This window comes from Lotus japonicus, chromosome 4 (genome assembly GCF_012489685.1).
Source record: "Lotus japonicus ecotype B-129 chromosome 4, LjGifu_v1.2".
NCBI lineage: Eukaryota > Viridiplantae > Streptophyta > Magnoliopsida > Fabales > Fabaceae > Lotus > Lotus japonicus.
Genome location: NC_080044.1, coordinates 14,560,080 through 14,579,145, shown reverse-complemented (window position 1 = coordinate 14,579,145; position 19,066 = coordinate 14,560,080). Strand labels below are relative to the sequence as shown.

Here is a 19,066-nt window from a genome sequence, read left to right as displayed (position 1 = left end):
GAAGACTTTCAGTGGAACATGCAACTTTCGTTCCATCTCTCTGTTTCAGCAAATTATTGAAGGATGGGGTTGGAAATTGTATAAGAGTTTTACCTATTCATTCTAATTCTAGCATTTGAACTTTTCCCTGATGTCAAGAACCCAAAATATCAGTGTTGTTCAATGTTTAGCCTTTTGGACTCTATGATTGACTCTACTGAGGATATCTGAGAGCTAAGATTGGATGGGGTCTTTATAAATTTGTTGGGGAGTGATGAAGAGTTGGCAGAGCTCGTGAATGAGATGGGTAAAGATCTTCCGACAAAGATGTTTGCTACTATTTTGGGTACTAGACTAGTAGCCCACAACAGGAAGTTTGTATATATTAGGAGTGGAATGGAAAACCACTACAACAAAAAATTTAAGACATTTTGGGCGGAAGTTTAAGGAACATACTTTAGTAAGCCATGAAACATACTGGCTTTATTGGCTACAGTATTCGCTTTTGCGATAACACTCATCCAGATATAGTATGCAGCTGCACACTATTACTACAAGTAATTGTGTTTTAAAATACTTGATGCTTTAAGTAGTAGTACCATACTATTAAAAATACTTTTATATTGTTTAATATTTAAATAATAGTATGGAGGTGTTGAACACCATAATGATTTCTGTGTTTTCTGGTGCTCACAGTTTCCAATAGCTGTTTCCTTGAGAAATAGTGCCTTCTGGACATTTCAACTATTCGTTTCACCGAGATTCTATCTTTCAATTATGAAAATAACTTGTGAAATCACAATTTTTGTTCTTCAGTGTTCCGATTCCTGAAATTTCAAGCCATGTTAAAACCAAGTCAACCAAGGTAAAAAAAAACATAACAGGCCGGGCCAGCATCCAAAAGCTTGTCTAGTGTTGGTAACAAGGATGTTAAAAACTATTGATACGTTAGCTTCTTCTTCTTCTTATGAATTACACATTGACACATGATAGTTTTTTATGAATTATTGAACATCTAAACTTACCAAAATAGATATCATTATACACCTATATGTACATAACTTCAAAACTGGAAATGAACTATTTTTACCTTAATCATAGGCACCAAATCATGTGATGCCCTTAATCAATAGGAGGGAGAAAGTGCTACATAAACTAAATAAATATGTGAATCAAACATGAAAAAGTTCTTACCACATTTTTCTTCAACATCTTCTTCCACAGGTTCTCCCATCACAGAATGATCGCCAAAATCATCGCACTGATCATTATCTAAAGTGTATACCCAATTAAAAAAAGAAAATATTAGACAATTAACCCTAGGATAATTATGTAAGATAACATGTATCTATAAAATGTGAATGTGAAAAGTATTACCACTAGAATCTTGAGCAAAACCGTGCAACCAATTCCTAGTGAAAATCAGCATCTCAATATTTTCAAGGAGGGTTGAACTTCTATATTTTGTGAGAATACATCTATCAATACTAAAAGCAGACTCAGACGCCATTGTGGTAATAGGGATACTTAGCACATCTCGTGCCAATATAGAAAGTATAGGAAAGTTTTTATCATTAGTCTTCCAAAACTCAAGCAAATCAAAATCGTTGTCATCGCCTTTATCCTCAACTTGTGGATCATCCAAATACACATTTAGTTCACTCTTACCAATGGTTATTCTAGCTTCCTTCTTATGTTTTTTATAGGCCTAGGATAGAAAATACATTAATTATATACTAACAGGAAGAAATAAAGAAAATAATGGTTAAGTGAGTATAAAAACTTACATTGACAACTTTTTGTCGCTTGGGCTTACCCTTTTCTCCAACTAGCTTAGGCAGCGAAATACATTCATTGGATGATTGAGATTGAAAACAGTCGTGTTGGTTAAATATTCTTCATAAAGCCTCTGAAGTTTTTCCTTCACATAATTAACCTCACTTTTGGTGGTTGAAGAATTAACTCTAGTGTAGCAATAATCTAAAAAGGGAAGCTTCAATCGCGGGTCAAGAATAGCCCAGAAAGCTAACACAACATTGTACTCTTTCCAATATTTATCAAATTTATCTTTCATCTTATCTGCCATATTCCATATGACAATATCATCCTCATCACTAGATTTGTGTTTCTCCAAGTAGTATTGAATTTTCCAAACTTCATTAAAATACAAGTTGGAAGTCGGATAAGAGGAACAATAGATCATAATAGTAATCTCATGAAATGGTTCTAAGGGCTCACAAATTTTCTCTCATTTTCTCCATTCTTCATGAGTTGGAAAACATTTATAACATTTATTTATAACTTTTATATGTCATTCTAAAAAAATTCAAAAGCTAGTTCATATTTGAGGGCACTTTCAAGCATCAAATATGTCGAATTCCACCTTGTATGCACATCTAGTTTTAAACTAGTGCTCATGTCTAAGCATGCATTCTTAACACAACCTTTGAATTTTGTTATCCTCTCATCTAATCCTTTAATATACTTAACACTCTCTCTTATCTTATGAAGTGTTCCACTAGCCACCGTCAAGCTATCTTTAACCATTAAATTAAGTACATGAGCTGAGCAACGAATATGAAAAAAACTCTCCACTACAAAACAAGTCTCTCTCAAAAGAAGATTTTTCAAAGTATTTTGCATGCTATCATTAGCATAAGCATTGTCCAACGTGATTGAGAACACTTTCTTATCAATATCTCAATTCTTCATACAATCAAGTATAAGCGCTTCCATAGCATCACCCGTATGAGGAGGTATCATTCGAGTGAGTTAAGAATCTTACTAACTAGCTTCCAATTTTCAACGACAAAATGATCGGTGAGATAAAGGTAACCCTCTGTACTAGCTAACGTCCAACAATTAGAGGTTAGACACACTCTATTTGGAATCCTACACATTAGTTCCTTAAGTTTGTTCTTCTCTCTAGCATATAATTTATTAATATCTAACACAAGAGTGTTCCTGGAGAGCATTATAACTTCAGGATTCAAATAATTCACCCAATTTCTAATTTTCTGATACTCAACAAAACTGAAAGCGAGATCGTGCATAGTTATGGCTTGAGCTAGCATATCTCGATGGGTTTTTTTGATTAATCTTTGCATACTTTCCATCTTGCTTAAGACTCACACCTATAGTTGAACTTTCAATTTTTTTACAAACAAGTAGGTGCCGACTTAAGTGTGAGGTCTCATAGTTAATGTTACTCTTAGGATTTCTCCCAACTGCATAATCACGACCACAATAATTACAAGCATCTCTTTCAATGTCATTTTTTTCTAGACCAATTTTTGTAAAAAATGTCCACACACCTGTCATATCTCTTTCTCAACACTTTCACATTTCACGGGAGGAGTTTCAGAAACATCATCATCAACCACATTCATATTGTTACTTGCAGATTCATAATTCAATTTATGGCACCTGTGAATTAAAACATAAAACACAAAAAAAGATCAAAACAACAACAAACCCATAAAATTTGTGTGTATAGTTTCAATTAAAATCCAATAGATCATTGTCAACCTCACAAATCAAGTCAACACCCATAAAAAGAAAACAATTATGCATCTTTATAACTCAATGGTTATGTATGTGCAGTTTCAATTAAAACACAAATAAGCTAGTTTCAATTAAAAACACAAATAAGCTCAAAGGGTGATTAAAGGAAGCGTGCATAAATATGAAAGCCTTAACAACAACAAAACCCTTGCTAGCACTCATCCAAAATCAAAGCTTAAGATTAATGCAAATACAGATTGTGAGAGAGATACCCAACAGGGAGAAAGTGGCGGCTAGGTTTTAGAAATTTCAAATTAGGTTTCTGAATTGAAAAATTGGGGATTAAGTTTATTATTTTTGTTTTGTTTTGTTTTTTGAAAAAAAAAAATCTCAGAAAAAATTTCAGGATACTTGACAATCTCAGTTTGGTAATCTCTAGTAATGTACCAATCCTAGTGAAACATAAAACTCATAATCTTATTAGTTGTCTCTAGTAATGTACCAATCCTAATTAATCAATTTTTTGAAGGATTCTGGGGGTTACCTGAGCAGATACGACTGGAGCAATTTGATGACTTTCTTTCTAGAGGTACGCACGACTGAGCTTCAAAAGAGACCTAGAAGAGAGCCATATCTAAGCGAGTATTTGCGTGCCGCATATACTTGTGCCTTGGCTTCTAGATGTGATTGGTCAGATTTGGTTAATAACTTTTACAAATGGTTGTTAGATGATCGGCACACTATTATGGAGCTTTATGGAGAATAATTACTTGATTTTTTACGATGGTGGTCGTGTGGTGAAAATGTTTATTATTATTATTATTTTAGACAGAATTAATCTTTTAATTTAAAATTTAAAAAACTGTTAAAAAAAATTAAGTGGGCTAGCCCTATTTGGGTTGGGGCTTAACAACCCACATATAATAATGGGGCTATGTGGGCTTGGGCCAAGAAAGGCGAGCTTGGGGCTGGCACTAAGGCTTATGTCCAATTGACATATCTATGTGAGACAATTTTTTACCAAAGAAAATATGAAACAACTTGACATATTATCAAGATGGAACAGGGTTCCGACCACTAGTGACAGATCCAGAAACTTTCAGTCGTGGGTGAAAAATATACATATAAGTTAAAAAAATTAAAAATATAACATATTAATATTAAAAGTTTATAATTGTTCTCTATGAGTTTTCAATTTTGTTAAACTCTACACAAGTTTTTCATTCTCAACCATATTACATTTTTGTGGCTTCATGTGTTTTTTTACAATGTCAGATTTCTATGCCAGTTGAACAAAAGCATATAAATCAAATAGTATCAAATAATAACTAGACTTTTGAGGTTCCACACCAAAACCCTACCTTCTCTCAGTCATTACACTGGACTCAGCTATGGAAGTGTATATGAAGGGAGACGAGATAGCAAGTGGTGCCACAACCAAAGTTTTCGAAGCCTATTCCCCAGCTGACCTTAAGTAAAGGCAGTTAAGTCTTCCCCTCTCAATGAGGAGGACGATGTCCTTAAGTTAAAGAAGGAACAATGCATTCTAATGAATGAACTGAAAAATTGTACTGAAGTGGCTGACTGTTTTGGAGGTGGAGTGAGGCCCGAAGATAATCCCCAATGCTATGATAGCATTCTTGAGTTATCATATTTTAGATCCTTGATTTTATTAAGAAGGATTGTCAACCTCTTCCCTTTGAAAATCAAGATAAGAGGGAGGTTGCGAAGCTAAAAAAGATTAGAAAAATGTATTTACTTCAAATCATGAAAGGACTGGAATGCATGCACAACAAAGGAATCACCCAGTGAATGTATTAATTTTTTCTTCTCCGGATGCTGGTGCAGAGCATAAAGTCATGAAACTGGGTGATTTCGGCAAGGCACGAAGAGATCACGATTCTGTAAACGACCCAATAAATTGGAATTTTAGGTTGTGGAGTACTCCTAAAGTAATGTCCCCGAAGGCAATTGCCTATGACGACCTCCGTCCTCCCATGGACATATGGGTCGTCGGGTTATTAGTTTTTGAGTTACTCTTTTGGGCTAATACATGGGAAAAAATATGTTTTTGATTCTATGGAAGACTTCATGATTAGGGTGGGTATAATGCAGCTTTGTCCGAACCTTATAGTCCTACGAGACCAAGTTACTTAAGACTTTCTTGAGAGGTTGATAAGTGTCATTTTTACGCATATTTGATTATCTTTTTAGGCACTTATCTCACGTGTGCGCTTCATTTATTCATCATTTTAGTCCCCAGAGTAGTGGATTTAGTAAATACTTAATTTTGATGTAGAAATCGTGTAAATATTGTGAGTTTTATGTTTCATCTTTTGTTTTTTTATGTAGGTTAGAGTTTCATGAAGATTTGAGCAAGAAAACCAAGTGAGGAAAGTTGGCTCAAATTTAGCTTGAGCGGACTAGAAACAGAACTAAAAAATAAGCAAAGGAAAGAGTTCGCTCAAAAGTTGGCTCAAGCCACCACTTTACAGTAGATTTTCAGCATAGTTCGCTTGAGCCAACTCGAGTTAGCTTGAGCCAATTGAAGGCGGTTTTAACTACTTCAGCATGAAGAAAAGGTTCGCTTGAGCCAACTTAGCTTGGCTTGAGCCAACTAAGGTCGGCCAGAAACTCTATAAAAGGCCAGACCACGAAATTTTCAGGATCTCTTCCATTCTTCACCATTTTTCCTCCCTAAAACATTCAGAGGAGGCTGGGCTTCATGGGGGAAGGGTCCCTGGGTCTAGGATTGACAGATTGAAGCTCCGGAGCGTGGCGGCAACCGCCGAAGGACCGTGACAACCTCTCGGAGGCAATGGAAAGCTTGGGAAAGCTTCTATCGCCGTGGGTGCTTCGTCGTTCTTCTAGGTTTCATCTCTTCTTCCTTATCCCTTGTACTTTTTAATTCTATTTTTGTATTTAGGATGTTATAACTTGATGCTTTGATTGTTGTAAGCTCTTCTCATGAATGTAAATGATAATATTTCATGTATGGTGTTTCTTTCTATGCTTCATGCTTCTAACCAATCAATTGATAGTCAAATGAGCTTCAATGATATTAAATAGATCGAGAGGTTGATATGAGTAAGTGAATGCTTAGATAAATGAAAGTAGAGCGCCTATGTCTTAGGTCACAACACTGTGTTAAAGTTTTACTTTCTTCGCTTCAAGTATCGATTGATTTGCGTTAAATTTCCAAGGACTAGCATGAGATCGGGAGATAATTGCGGGTCCGGTTCAAGAGAGAAACCACTCAATGAACTAGTTGTCTTAAGGTTATAATATCTTGGGTAGGAACAATAGTGGACTTCCACGTGACAGGTGTGGTTCTGAGTTCTAACAGGAGTTTCCGAAGTGACAACGGAGATTCGCAAACCTAGGGTACCTTGTCTTAGGATGAATCAGTCATTGGGAATGTCTTTGAGAGAGAATTTGAGCTTTAGTGTTCTTTTTGGGTTTTCTAGATGGTAAGGGATTACGTCTAGGAATTCCAACTGATAGATTCATCTAGACTAGGGATAGTTAGGTGGATAACTCTCGGTATCATAAGTGAAATGTACCTTTACAGAAGTGATTGAGTGGAAACAATTAGAGGATTAGGTTAAAATGCAATCTGAATATGTGTTCTTCTTTGTTACCTCTGTAAACTTTCTTTTACTGCTTTCATTTATATTCAAAAACAACAAAAACAATTTTATCAAACATATTTTCATCTGCTCAAATCAATATTTAGCTCGTGGAACCAATGTTCACACAATCCCTGAGGACGATAAACCCGTATCTGCTTTGCTATGATTGAATCATAAGGGTTTAGTTCCAAAGCAGTACTAACAAGGAAAAAACCTTTATCAAATTTGGCGCCGTTGCCGGGGATTGTGTTTGTAATGTTGGTGAAGCTAGTGGAATGTTGATTTGAGTTGAAAAAAGGTAAATAGTGTACATATTCTATGTTTTGTTCTTATGTGTCAATTTCACTGATTTGTTCTTGTTATTAATGCTTGTTGTAGCCTGATCACCTATAACATGATTTGAGAATTGAAATTCTTTGAATCTGACCTAGAATGAATCAGCTAGTGAATCTAATCTCAATTAGGTCATTAGTCATGAAATGATGGTTTTGATACATAGGTTTGTTTTATATATGTGAATTGTACATATTTGTTGTTTTCTTATTCTTGTTTTCCTATTTTTGTTTTTAAATTCCCTAAGGATTCCTCACTTTTGGTTCTTGAGTGATATTTTGCAAGTTTACATGATGAATATCCTCTTTTGAGTTATTTGAATCACAATAGAACCATAAGTTTTGGAAACCATGAGTTTTTGATGTATTTTTAGAACTAGGATAGTGATTTTGTGAAGTTATGCCAAAATCTGAGTTTTTATGAGCTTCACAAATTTTATCCAGCATATGAAGATTGTTCAATGAGTTTGGATACAACAAATGTGATCAAATCAAATTTTAGGGGTGAGACTTGTTGAATTTGTATGTGGAATGGAATGTGAATTGGATTATGTGCTTTTGATTCTAACAATCTGCAATTGAGACTTGACACAGGTCCAAAATAGTGTTTTTCATGCATAGGGAGGAATGGAAAGCAAGGATGGTAAGTATTGCAAAATCTGAGGTATGAGGTTGTGTTAAAATAGAAGAAAATCATGTCTTTAAGTGAAATTGCTGCATAATTATGCAAGTTGCTCTCCAAGACCTTTGAATTTTCTCATGTTCAATGTTAGTTTAGTTTATTTATGCATTGTGTTTTGTGTATTGTTGTTTTGGTTTGTTAAATTTCAAGTTTGGTTTGATTTTAGCACTTTGCAGCTCTGGAGGTTTCAGTTTTTAGTTTTATGAACTGAGTTTTTGATCTTGTGGATTCAATGTCTAAATGCTAGATTTTAAGATTTCCACAATTTTTCCTTGATGATTATATCATGTTCAATCAAGTTTGGGGTAAATTTTTAGCATGAATTGGTTTTTCGTGTATGGAGTTGTGAAATACTTGAGAAATTCCCTGGAATCCTGTCAAATCTGCATAATTCTCTTGTAGTTCGCTCAAGCCAACATACAGTTCGCTCAAGCGAACACTTATTAACCCCCAGGCGAACTTGACTTCGTGATTCTGGAAAAACTTGGCTTGAGCAAACTCTAAGCCAACACAACTTTGCTCAAGTGACTACAACTTTGCTCAAGCCAAGTACTTGCCCAGAAAATGCATCTTCCACTGGAAAAGGTTGGCTCAAGCGATGCTTAAGCGAAATACATACTCAAAAACACTGTTTTGAGTTCTGAAGTGCTAAAAGGGGTGTTTTTTTGAATTTTATTATGCTTAAGCTCATAATTTGATTATTCTTACCCCTCTTTTGCGTTCTAACTTGATTTTAAGTGACTTGAAGGCAGGTTCATGATGATATTTACATTTAGCTTGAGGACAGTCCATATCTCTTGGAGGGGATGAGAGCTTTGATGAGCAACCTTGGACTAAATGCAAAGCATCATGAGGGAGTACTTTTTGTCCTTCTTTCTTTTGTTTTTAATATCTTATTAGCATTTTGGTATATATATTAATTAACACTTTGTGTAGATTTCATCGATAGCTGACTGGTTTTAACTGGCATGGTTAATGAAACATCAATATAATTGCATGATATGCTTTTAAACGCAATTTGAATTGTTTGATTCCTTGATTTAATTGGTGTTTGCGCTCAGAGATAGCATGATTTGATATGATTGTATGATTCACATGAAATTCATAGGCATAACATGAAATTTTTTGAAAATCAGGGAATGCTTTGAATCCAAACCAATGTGAGGGAGTGTTCCTAAACACTTGTGAGCTGAGAGATTCCTCATTGTGTTGCCTGATTGGTTTTGTTTGAGTCTCCGATTATCATTGTTGTATGCAATTTCCTGGAAATGATCAAGGCATATTTTGTTCGTTATATACAACCACTTAGCCATATAACCTACCATTTACATTTTAATTCCATTGTTAGCCCCTTTGAGCCTGGAGAAGAATATTTTTGTGATTTGTTCGTGTTTATAACCTTGAGCCTTAAAAGAAAAACAATGATCTCACCAAAGTTGAATGGGTTAAGAGAGCACATGTTCAAGATATGGTTGTATTCAAGTTGGGGGGAGAAGAATAAGAGTGTTATTCTTGTGTGGTTTGTGTATCAATCTGTTTGTACATACTTGAAAGTGAAAAAAAAAGATGAGAAAGGAGAAAAAGAGAATTAAAAAGAAAAAAAAAAAGAGATTGATGAAAAGGGTGAAAAGAAAACAAAATGGTGAATGAGAGAGTTGGTTAAAGCAAAAGAGTGATCTTTATCATTTATGATTGGTTTAAAGTGTGATTGCTCTCTTAGCTTGTTAAGTTTCTTTGCATATCCAGAAAAACCAATTTTCTTTGAAGCCTAACCAAATTACAACCCTCAAAGACCTTAGAGATCCTTGATTGAACATGCAGCCTTGATAACTACGGAGACGGGTAACAAAATTGATTTCTGTGATTCAGTGAGTGAACTGAGTGAAACACTCACCCTACTTTGAACATAATGAACTGATGAGTGAATGAGTATTCTTTGGTTGGATAGGAATGGATTGTATGCTTATTGATTTTCAGTGTGGATGTGCATTAGTATCGCTGTTGTGTTTTTCTTTTGTGGGCATCACATTTCTAATTTTGGATCCTTCAATTTAAAATCTTAAGAAATCTTGCAATTTGAGCTTTTGAGGATTCAAAGACCATGCTTGTTGAATGAAAGTCATGACCTTTTGTTTGAGGACAAACAAAGTGTTAAGTTGGGGGGAGTTGATAAGTGTCATTTTTACGCATATTTGGTTATCTTTTTAGGCACTTATCTCACGTGTGTGCTTCATTTATTCATCATTTTAGTCCCCAGAGTAGTGGATTTAGTAAATACTTAATTTTGATGTAGAAATCGTGTAAATATTGTGAGTTTTATGTTTCATCTTTTGTTTTTTTATGTAGGTTAGAGTTTCATGAAGATTTGAGCAAGAAAACCAAGTGAGGAAAGTTGGCTCAAATTTAGCTTGAGCGGACTGGAAACATAACTAAAAAATAAGCAAAGGAAAGAGTTCGCTCAAAAGTTGGCTCAAGCCACCACTTTACAGTAGATTTTCAGCATAGTTCGCTTGAGCCAACTCGAGTTAGCTTGAGCCAACTGAAGGCGGTTTTAACTACTTCAGCATGAAGAAAAGGTTCGCTTGAGCCAACTTAGCTTGGCTTGAGCCAACTAAGGTCGGCCAGAAACTCTATAAAAGGCCAGACCACGAAATTTTCAGGATCTCTTCCATTCTTCACCATTTTTCCTCCCTAAAACATTCAGAGGAGGCTGGGCTTCATGGGGGAAGGGTCCCTGGGTCTAGGATTGACAGATTGAAGCTCCGGAGCGTGGCGGCAACCGCCGAAGGACCGTGACAACCTCTCGGAGGCAATGGAAAGCTTGGGAAAGCTTCTATCGCCGTGGGTGCTTCGCCGTTCTTCTAGGTTTCATCTCTTCTTCCTTATCCCTTGTACTTTTTGTTTCTATTTTTGTATTTAGGATGTTATAACTTGATGCTTTGATTGTTGTAAGCTCTTCTCATGAATGTAAATGATAATATTTCATGTATGGTGTTTCTTTCTATGCTCCATGCTTCTAACCAATCAATTGATAGTCAAATGAGCTTCACTAATTTGTAAATAGATCGAGAGGTTGATATGAGTAAGTGAATGCTTAGATAAATGAAAGTAGAGCGCCTATGTCTTAGGTCACAACACTGTGTTAAAGTTTTACTTTCTTCGCTTCAAGTATCGATTGATTTGCGTTAGATTTCCAAGGACTAGCATGAGATCGGGAGATAATTGCGGGTCCGGTTCAAGAGAGAAACCACTCAATGAACTAGTTGTCTTAAGGTTAGAATATCTTGGGTAGGAACAATAGTGGACTTCCACGTGACAGGTGTGGTTCTGAGTTCTAACAGGAGTTTCCGAAGTGACAACGGAGATTCGCAAACCTAGGGTACCTTGTCTTAGGATGAATCAGTCATTGGGAATGTCTTTGAGAGAGAATTTGAGCTTTAGTGTTCTTTTTGGGTTTTCTAGATGGTAAGGGATTACGTCTAGGAATTCCAACTGATAGATTCACCTAGACTAGGGATAGTTAGGTGGATAACTCTCGGTGTCATAAGTGAAATGTACTTTTACAGAAGTGATTGAGTGGAAACAATTAGAGGATTAGGATAAAATGCAATCTGAATATGTGTTCTTCTTTGTTACCTCTGTAAACTTTCTTTTACTGCTTTCATTTATATTCAAAAACAACAAAAACAATTTTATCAAACATATTTTCATCTACTCAAATCAATATTTAGTTCGTGGAATCAATTTTCACACAATCCCTGAGGACGATAAACCCGTATCTGCTTTGCTATGATTGAATCATAAGGGTTTAGTTCCAAAGCAGTACTAACAAGGAAAAAACCTTTATCAGAGGTGTAAATAAAATTTACACATCCATACCACAAACACTCTACTCATTCCTGCAATTTCCAAATGGCACAAAAAAGTAATTCATAAAATAAGTGCAATAGAAAAAGAAGTATTAAATGGATGTCAAGCCCATGTACAATAGCCTAGCATAAATACGAAGAATGAAGCTCAAGGAAATCAATAAGAAAACAAAGAAATAGAAGCAGCACATGAAGAATGGGCTAGGCCAAGTTATTGACTAGGTTGGATAGAAAACAAAGGAGTAATTGACCAAGAGGATATTTTCTACAGCCATGTCCACAAAAGGTAAAACAAAATACGAAGACAAAAGAGCCTAGCAGAGATATACAATATCAAAAAGGGAAAAGGTAAGAGAGGACGAAAACCATCCAGAAAATCCTCAAGCGTTACATGTGGGGACAATTCAGTCTGAATTGGAGGCTCACGAAGAAGAAAATCCAAAATAAGAAGAGGACGAACTAATTATGGCCAGGAACAATGCAATCAGAGGCGGAGGAGCGATACTAAAAAACATATATAGATGGTCACTAGGCATGTTCTTTGGAGGTTCAGGTGAAGAAGCAGTTTCGTAGTTATCAAACCACCTTTTGGGAGAGTAAGAAGGCAGAAAAAAAAGAGATGGATAGGTTAAGTCTTCGGCAGGTTGACAAAGAACACGATGATGAAAAGCATCTTAAATCCTATTTGCGGCCGTTGGTTTTCTTACAATGCTCGAAATTGTATATCACTAGTTAACAATTGCTTTCAAAGGAGCTGTTTGGCCTCAAATTGAAATAAATTGTTTATAATTTGGGCATCCTAGAGGGGTTGTTTTTCTTGGCGGCTAGGGTTGTAAAGGAAGCTGTCGATGGGGCTTGGAAGAGCCGAAGAGGTAGGATTGAGACAACTTGCACTGCAAAAAATCTATCATTTAGCGGAGGTTTTTTTGTTGTTGCGTTTAGTGGGGGTTAGCAGCCCTTGCAAGTTACTTACTTGCGGTTTTGAAAAATCTCGAAGTTACACTCGCCACAAATTATTAACGACGTTTTTTCAGCGACACCTGGTACATGTGTTATGCGTTAAGCGGAGATTTTTACCTCCCTTATTAACAAGCTTTATTTAACAAGAGTTTTCAACCACCCTTAACTGCAGAAGATTATTTACAGGTTTAAACCTCCCTTGACTATCAGAGCTTATTCTATGAATATTTTTAACTTCATTTAATTGTGGCAAATAAATGAAAAGGAACATGAAAACTGAAACACAGCATGCAATCTCAATATCAACTCAATCCTAAACCATGTTTCACTCTAGCTTTTAAATTAGTTTGGTCTTTCAATTATGAAACAGTCTCATTTGTTCTTACCAAGCTAAACCATAAAAGCAAAGCATGAAGATTCAAGTGTTACTTCATAAAAGCACAAATTGTAGTAAAATCAGCTCAAAATTCTGCTATGCAGTCTTGTAGAAATTGAATGAGTATATACACAAATTGTAGTAATTGAATCTAATTGTTTCGAAGTTGGCACAATAAGAACATTAAGCAATAGGACTTGTGAATTTTTTTAGCAATATGTATATTATTATATATGAATTATGAGAACCAAGCGACATAACACAAGTTTTTGGTTACTTATTTGAAAATAAAGTAGTTTACACCTTAGAAAAGAATACATCATAATGTAGTTTTCTTAGAATCATTGTTTACACCTTATACTGCATGTTATGGATTATATCTTCGAGGATACTGAAAGCATGTATGCTCTTCTATGCAGAGTCAGAACTTTTACGTGAGGTTGCTAATAATTTATCTTATATATATAGGCCAAGGTTGTATCACGGTCAGTTATTGTCCCCACCTCTTGTGTTTAGACCACCACCCCTTGTTGTGGGTCCAACTCTTTGTATTTTTAACACAGGTGCAGGTTCTTCATCATTAGAGGTAAAATGTTGAGTTGGTTTAGCTTCCTCATCATGTGCAGATGTTGATGGACAAATCTTTTTTAAAGCACAATAATTCTTAATAGAGTCAGGTGATTTACGGTGATTTCGAATTAAATGTATGGAGGAATGCATGCCATTTAAAATTACAGCCTCATGTGATATATATCACCGAGTGCGGGGTATATACAGTGGCGGCTCCAAGAGGGGGTTCAAATTTTTCAAATGAGCACATCGATAAAAATATAATTAAAAACAAATGTAATATGTTTATTTATTTTTTTGGAAACATAAGCTTTATTGAAATAGAAAGGGAACCAAGAGCAAAAAGAGAGCCCAAGGATCTAGTACAAAACACAGCACCTAAGATCCACACAAGAGTAGGATCACAAGGCCAACAAAAGTAAAATTAACATTAAAAACATAAAGGTACTAAGCTACAGGGGGCAGAAACAAAAAAAGAGATCAGGGGACAAAACAATCACACTAAACCAGCATACAATCCACTCCAATTCGTAAGAGACTGAGAATGAATGGTCCTAGGTTACCACCAGCAGGGAGCAAAGCAAGCAGGCAAAACAACAACACATTTTCATGACCATATTAACATGTAAAAAGCACCAGTGCAGAATACACAGAATTGAGGCACGAAGCAGCAGGAAACATGCAGCGAAGAATAGAGACCAAGAGTAAATTCAGATCAGTTCAGCTTCTCCCAAAGAGGCTCAGTTCTGTCACACCCTGCCTTTGCTAGTTCATCAGTCAAAAAAAATATACCATTGCTCACTTGATTATTCATATTCATCAAGATTGAAGCAACTCAATCTGAACTATGTTGTCAGTATTGAAATAAGTATGCATCAGACAATAAGTATGCATCAGGACTATGTTGTCAGTATTGAAATACACAAATATGATTATAGCGTATGATTATAGCAAAAATTTCAAAATTTATTTGCAAAGAACATAACTTTACTAAAACCCCATTTTAACTAAAACCCCATTTGCCTCATAAACTGAGAACATCTAAAACCTATGATTATAGTAAACCTATTATGACATTTGAGGAAATCAATTTAGGGAAATCAAGCTTGAGAGGAAATCAAGCTTGAGAAAGGAGAAGAGAAAGGAAATCAATTTAACCATTTAGGGTTAGGGAAATCAGCCATACCTGGAAGACCAAATTATGGCCATATAATGCTTTACTATGCCCAAAGCAAACAGACAAAATAACATGGATTTCCTACACTGGAAGACCAAATTACTAATATTTACCATAACAGATCAATCCTCAATTATTTACCCAATTCATCACTAGTCCAGGATATGAAAGCATAACAGACCAAATTAATATTTACCCAATTCATCAATCAACAATAACACGGAAAAACCCATTCCAATTTCAAAACACATGACTCACATGAGAAAACAAAAAACAGAACACAAGCATGCCAAGACAATCTTAACCCAAGAAGAAATTGAACAAAAAAAGAAACACGGTACCAGTACTAAAAGTAAAAACAAAGCACAAATGCACAATACCATACCAGTATACCTATGATTATGAATCTGGGATTTTGAAATTATGCAGTGAGAGAATAAAACAGAAGCACAATATGCACTACCAGGGAAAAAACAAGTTTGTTACATATGGAAGAATCAGAAATTATGGTTAGGAAAAACAGAAATTAGAAGAATTAGAAGATACTAACAGATGTAGTGAGAAGAATTAGAAGATTATAACCTTTAGAAATTAGGGGAAAAACATAAATTAGGGTTAGAAAAAAATCAGCCATGCCCATACTTGTAGAAATTAGAACCGCAGAGGCACATCCAAAGGCAGGGGCGCACGGCTGGAGAGTGGCACATGGTGGTGCAGCGGCGGCGGCCGGCATGGTGGTGGCCGGTGGTGGTGCTTGGGAAATCAGAGAATGAGAGCGTGAGTGCAGAGTGCGTGCGTGGTGACTGTGAGAGGAGAGAGAGATCTGACTAGTGACTATAGTGTGAGAGAGGAGTTGGGGTCTAGGGTGCAATATTAAATTTTCAGGGGGTTAAAAAAAAACTATTATAAGGGGGTTGGTTGAATTTTTTTTTTCCAGGGGGTTCAACTGAACCCACTGGGCCCTATGTGGGTCCGCCCTGGGTATATACCATTTCATATACTTACAGTTTTCATTTAAAGTACCGGAATATGTCTCACCATCAATCAATAGATTATATCTATCATCCAACTGAGCAATCGACTTGTGATGATGATCAGGCCAATAAAAATCTTGTTTTCCCGAAAATCATCTTTGCAAAATTCATCCAAATTAGGTGGATCATCTGGAATGCATTGACGCAATCCAAAATGTCGCGTGACCCTATCTACTCGATGCCATTGCACAATAGAAAAGCATACCAATGGCACCATTGCATAAATAACATCGGGGATGTCCACATGATTGATCAATCCCCTGATGTTCAATTGGTCATAAGACGTCCATATAAAATCACTTATACGCAACCGGTCAAATTTTCTTTGTATGACATTTGTTGCACTATGGATTAGGATGCTTGTGTTGTACTTCGAATAAGACCTTCTTAGTGCAAGAGGGAAGCGAACTCCTTGTTGCACCTCGTTTTCAATAATGGGTTTTATAGGGGGGCAATGCATGGAAGGCGACCATATGCCCATGATTGAAGAAGCAACATGCATCCTCCAATGTTTCCATGTTTAGGATTTGTTGCTCGGTCCAAAGCTCTGTACAAGCAAGCCAAAGCAGCTGCACCCCAACTATAATTTTTTGCTGCTGGTAATTTATCAAACAACAAAAGATAATCCGATGAACAAAATGCCTTGATAATTCAAAAAATAAAATATTCCCCATTATCAACATGATGTGAGCAGTCGACTTGTGATGATGATCATGCCAATGAATTCCCCGAAAATCATCTTTGAAAAATGCATCCAAATTAGGTGGATCATCTGGAATGCATTGACGCAATCCAAATTGTCGCTTGACCCTATCTACTCGATGCCATTGCACAATTGAAAAGCATACCAATGGCACCATTGCATAAATAACATCGGGGATGTCCACATGATCGATCTATCCCCTGATGTTCAATTGGTCATAAGGCGTCCATATAAAATCACTTATACACAATCGGTCAAATTTTCTCTGGATGACATTTGTTGCACTATGGACTGGGATGCTTGTGTTGTGCTTCGAACAAGACCTTCTTAATGCAAGATGGAAGCGAACTCCTTGTTGCACCTCGTTTTCAATAATGGGTTCAATAGGGGGTGCAATGCATGAAAGGCGACCATATGCCCATGATTGGAGAAGCAACATGCATCCTCCAATGTTCCCCTGTTTAGGATTTGTTGCTCGATCCAAAGCTCTATACAAGCAAGCCAAAACAGCTGCACCCCAACTATAATTTTTTACAGCTAGTAAGTCGTCCAACAACAAAAGATACATCAGATGAACCGAATGCCCTGATAATTCAACAAATAAAATATTCCCCATTATCAACATGATGTGAACAATCGACTTGTGGTGGTGATCAGGCCATTGAATATCTTGTTTTCCCCGAAAATCATCTTTGGAAAATTCATCCAAATTAGGTGGATCATCTGAAATGCATTGACGCAATCCAAATTGTCGCTTGACCCTATCTACTCGATGTCATTGCATAATAGAAAAGCATACCAATGACACCATTGCATAAATAACATCGGAGATGTCCACATGATCGATCAATCCCCTGATGTTCAATTGGTCATAAGGAGTCCATATAAAATCACTTATACACACCCGGTCAAATTTTCTCTGTATGACATTTGTTGCACTATGGAGTGGGATGCTTGTGTTGTGCTTCGAACAAGACCTTCTTAGTGCAAGAGGGAAGCGAATTCCTTGTTGCACCTCGTTTTCAATAATGGGTTTTATAGGGGGTGCAATGCATGGAAGACGACCATATGTCCATGATTGGAGAAGCAACATGCATCCTCCAATGTTTCCTTGTTTAGGATTTGTTGCTCGGTCCAAAGCTCTGTACAAGCAAGCCAAAACAGTTGCGCCCCAACTATAATTTTTTGCAGTTGGTAAGTCGTCCAACAACAAAAGATACATAAGATGAACAAAATGCCCTGATAATTCAACAAATAAAATATTCTTCATTATCAACATGATGTGGGCTCTAGCATGTTGTTCAATCACACTTTGTGTCAGCCCAGTATGAGGAAGTTTCTTGATAAGGATTTCAAGCCAAGTTAGTTTTACCATACTTCCCTTTTATTGATTAAATGGGGGACTATCTCCCAATAATCCTAAACAACTTGGCCCCCACTCATCAGAACTACTAACAGTGACAGCATCTCCATCAATAGGAAGCCAAGCTGCAACAAGACGTCTTGTAATGTTATTGTGGCCTCACCATAAGAGAAATGGAATGTGTGGGTCTCTCTTCTCCAACGCTCCACAAGTGTACTTACGAGTTGTTGATCAATAGTGACATCATTTATTGACATGATCGGACCAAAACCAGCCTTAACTACTAGATCCTTTATTCGATGGTTCAAGCGATCAAGACTAACCACGTGTCGTCGATGTCTCGTTCTAAGCAACATTAGATCATCATTTTCCCAAATTTCATTTGAAATATGTTCTTCCTGATGGCACAACAATGAGCTATCAATTTGTCCATAGTGCAAGAAGTTCATTTATGTAAGGTGGGTAAAAGAGCGGGCATAGACGCTGAGCTGCGAGGGTGTGACGGCGAGCCTGGCTGCGAGCGTGGGGAAGGCGTACGTGCGAGAGTGGCGTACTTCTCAGGCGCGGTGGCGGAACATTGTCGTCTGAGATTGCAATTTGCCAAAGCGTGCGAAAGGGGGGCGAATGTTAAGTTATGAACCCTAACTTAAGATTTTACACGAGCCTATTTCTAAGCCACCTTCCAACTCAAACTAAAATCACTTATTCTTGCAAACTTTGACAAATTTGTATGAAGTTAACACATTACATGACAAGTGCTAATAAAATCTAACCATTGACCAAACATAATGAATATTTGATGTAAAATTACAAGACCTCATTCATAGTAAGTTAGTAACACATTAGAGCAAGCAAATAAAGAACAACATCATAACAATGATGTCA

General features: G+C 36.4%; 1 long non-coding RNA gene across 1 annotated transcript; it reads right to left on the bottom strand.

The window, feature by feature from the left end:
• Window positions 1-14,165: 14,165 nt before the first annotated feature.
• On the bottom strand, window positions 14,166-15,943 carry LOC130715091 (uncharacterized). The gene is made up of 2 exons (XR_009011551.1): window positions 15,724-15,943; window positions 14,166-14,669 (listed from the first exon to the last, which is right to left on the bottom strand). It is a non-coding gene; the product is annotated as an uncharacterized LOC130715091 (long non-coding RNA).
• Between the last annotated feature and the right edge of the window lie 3,123 nt (window positions 15,944-19,066).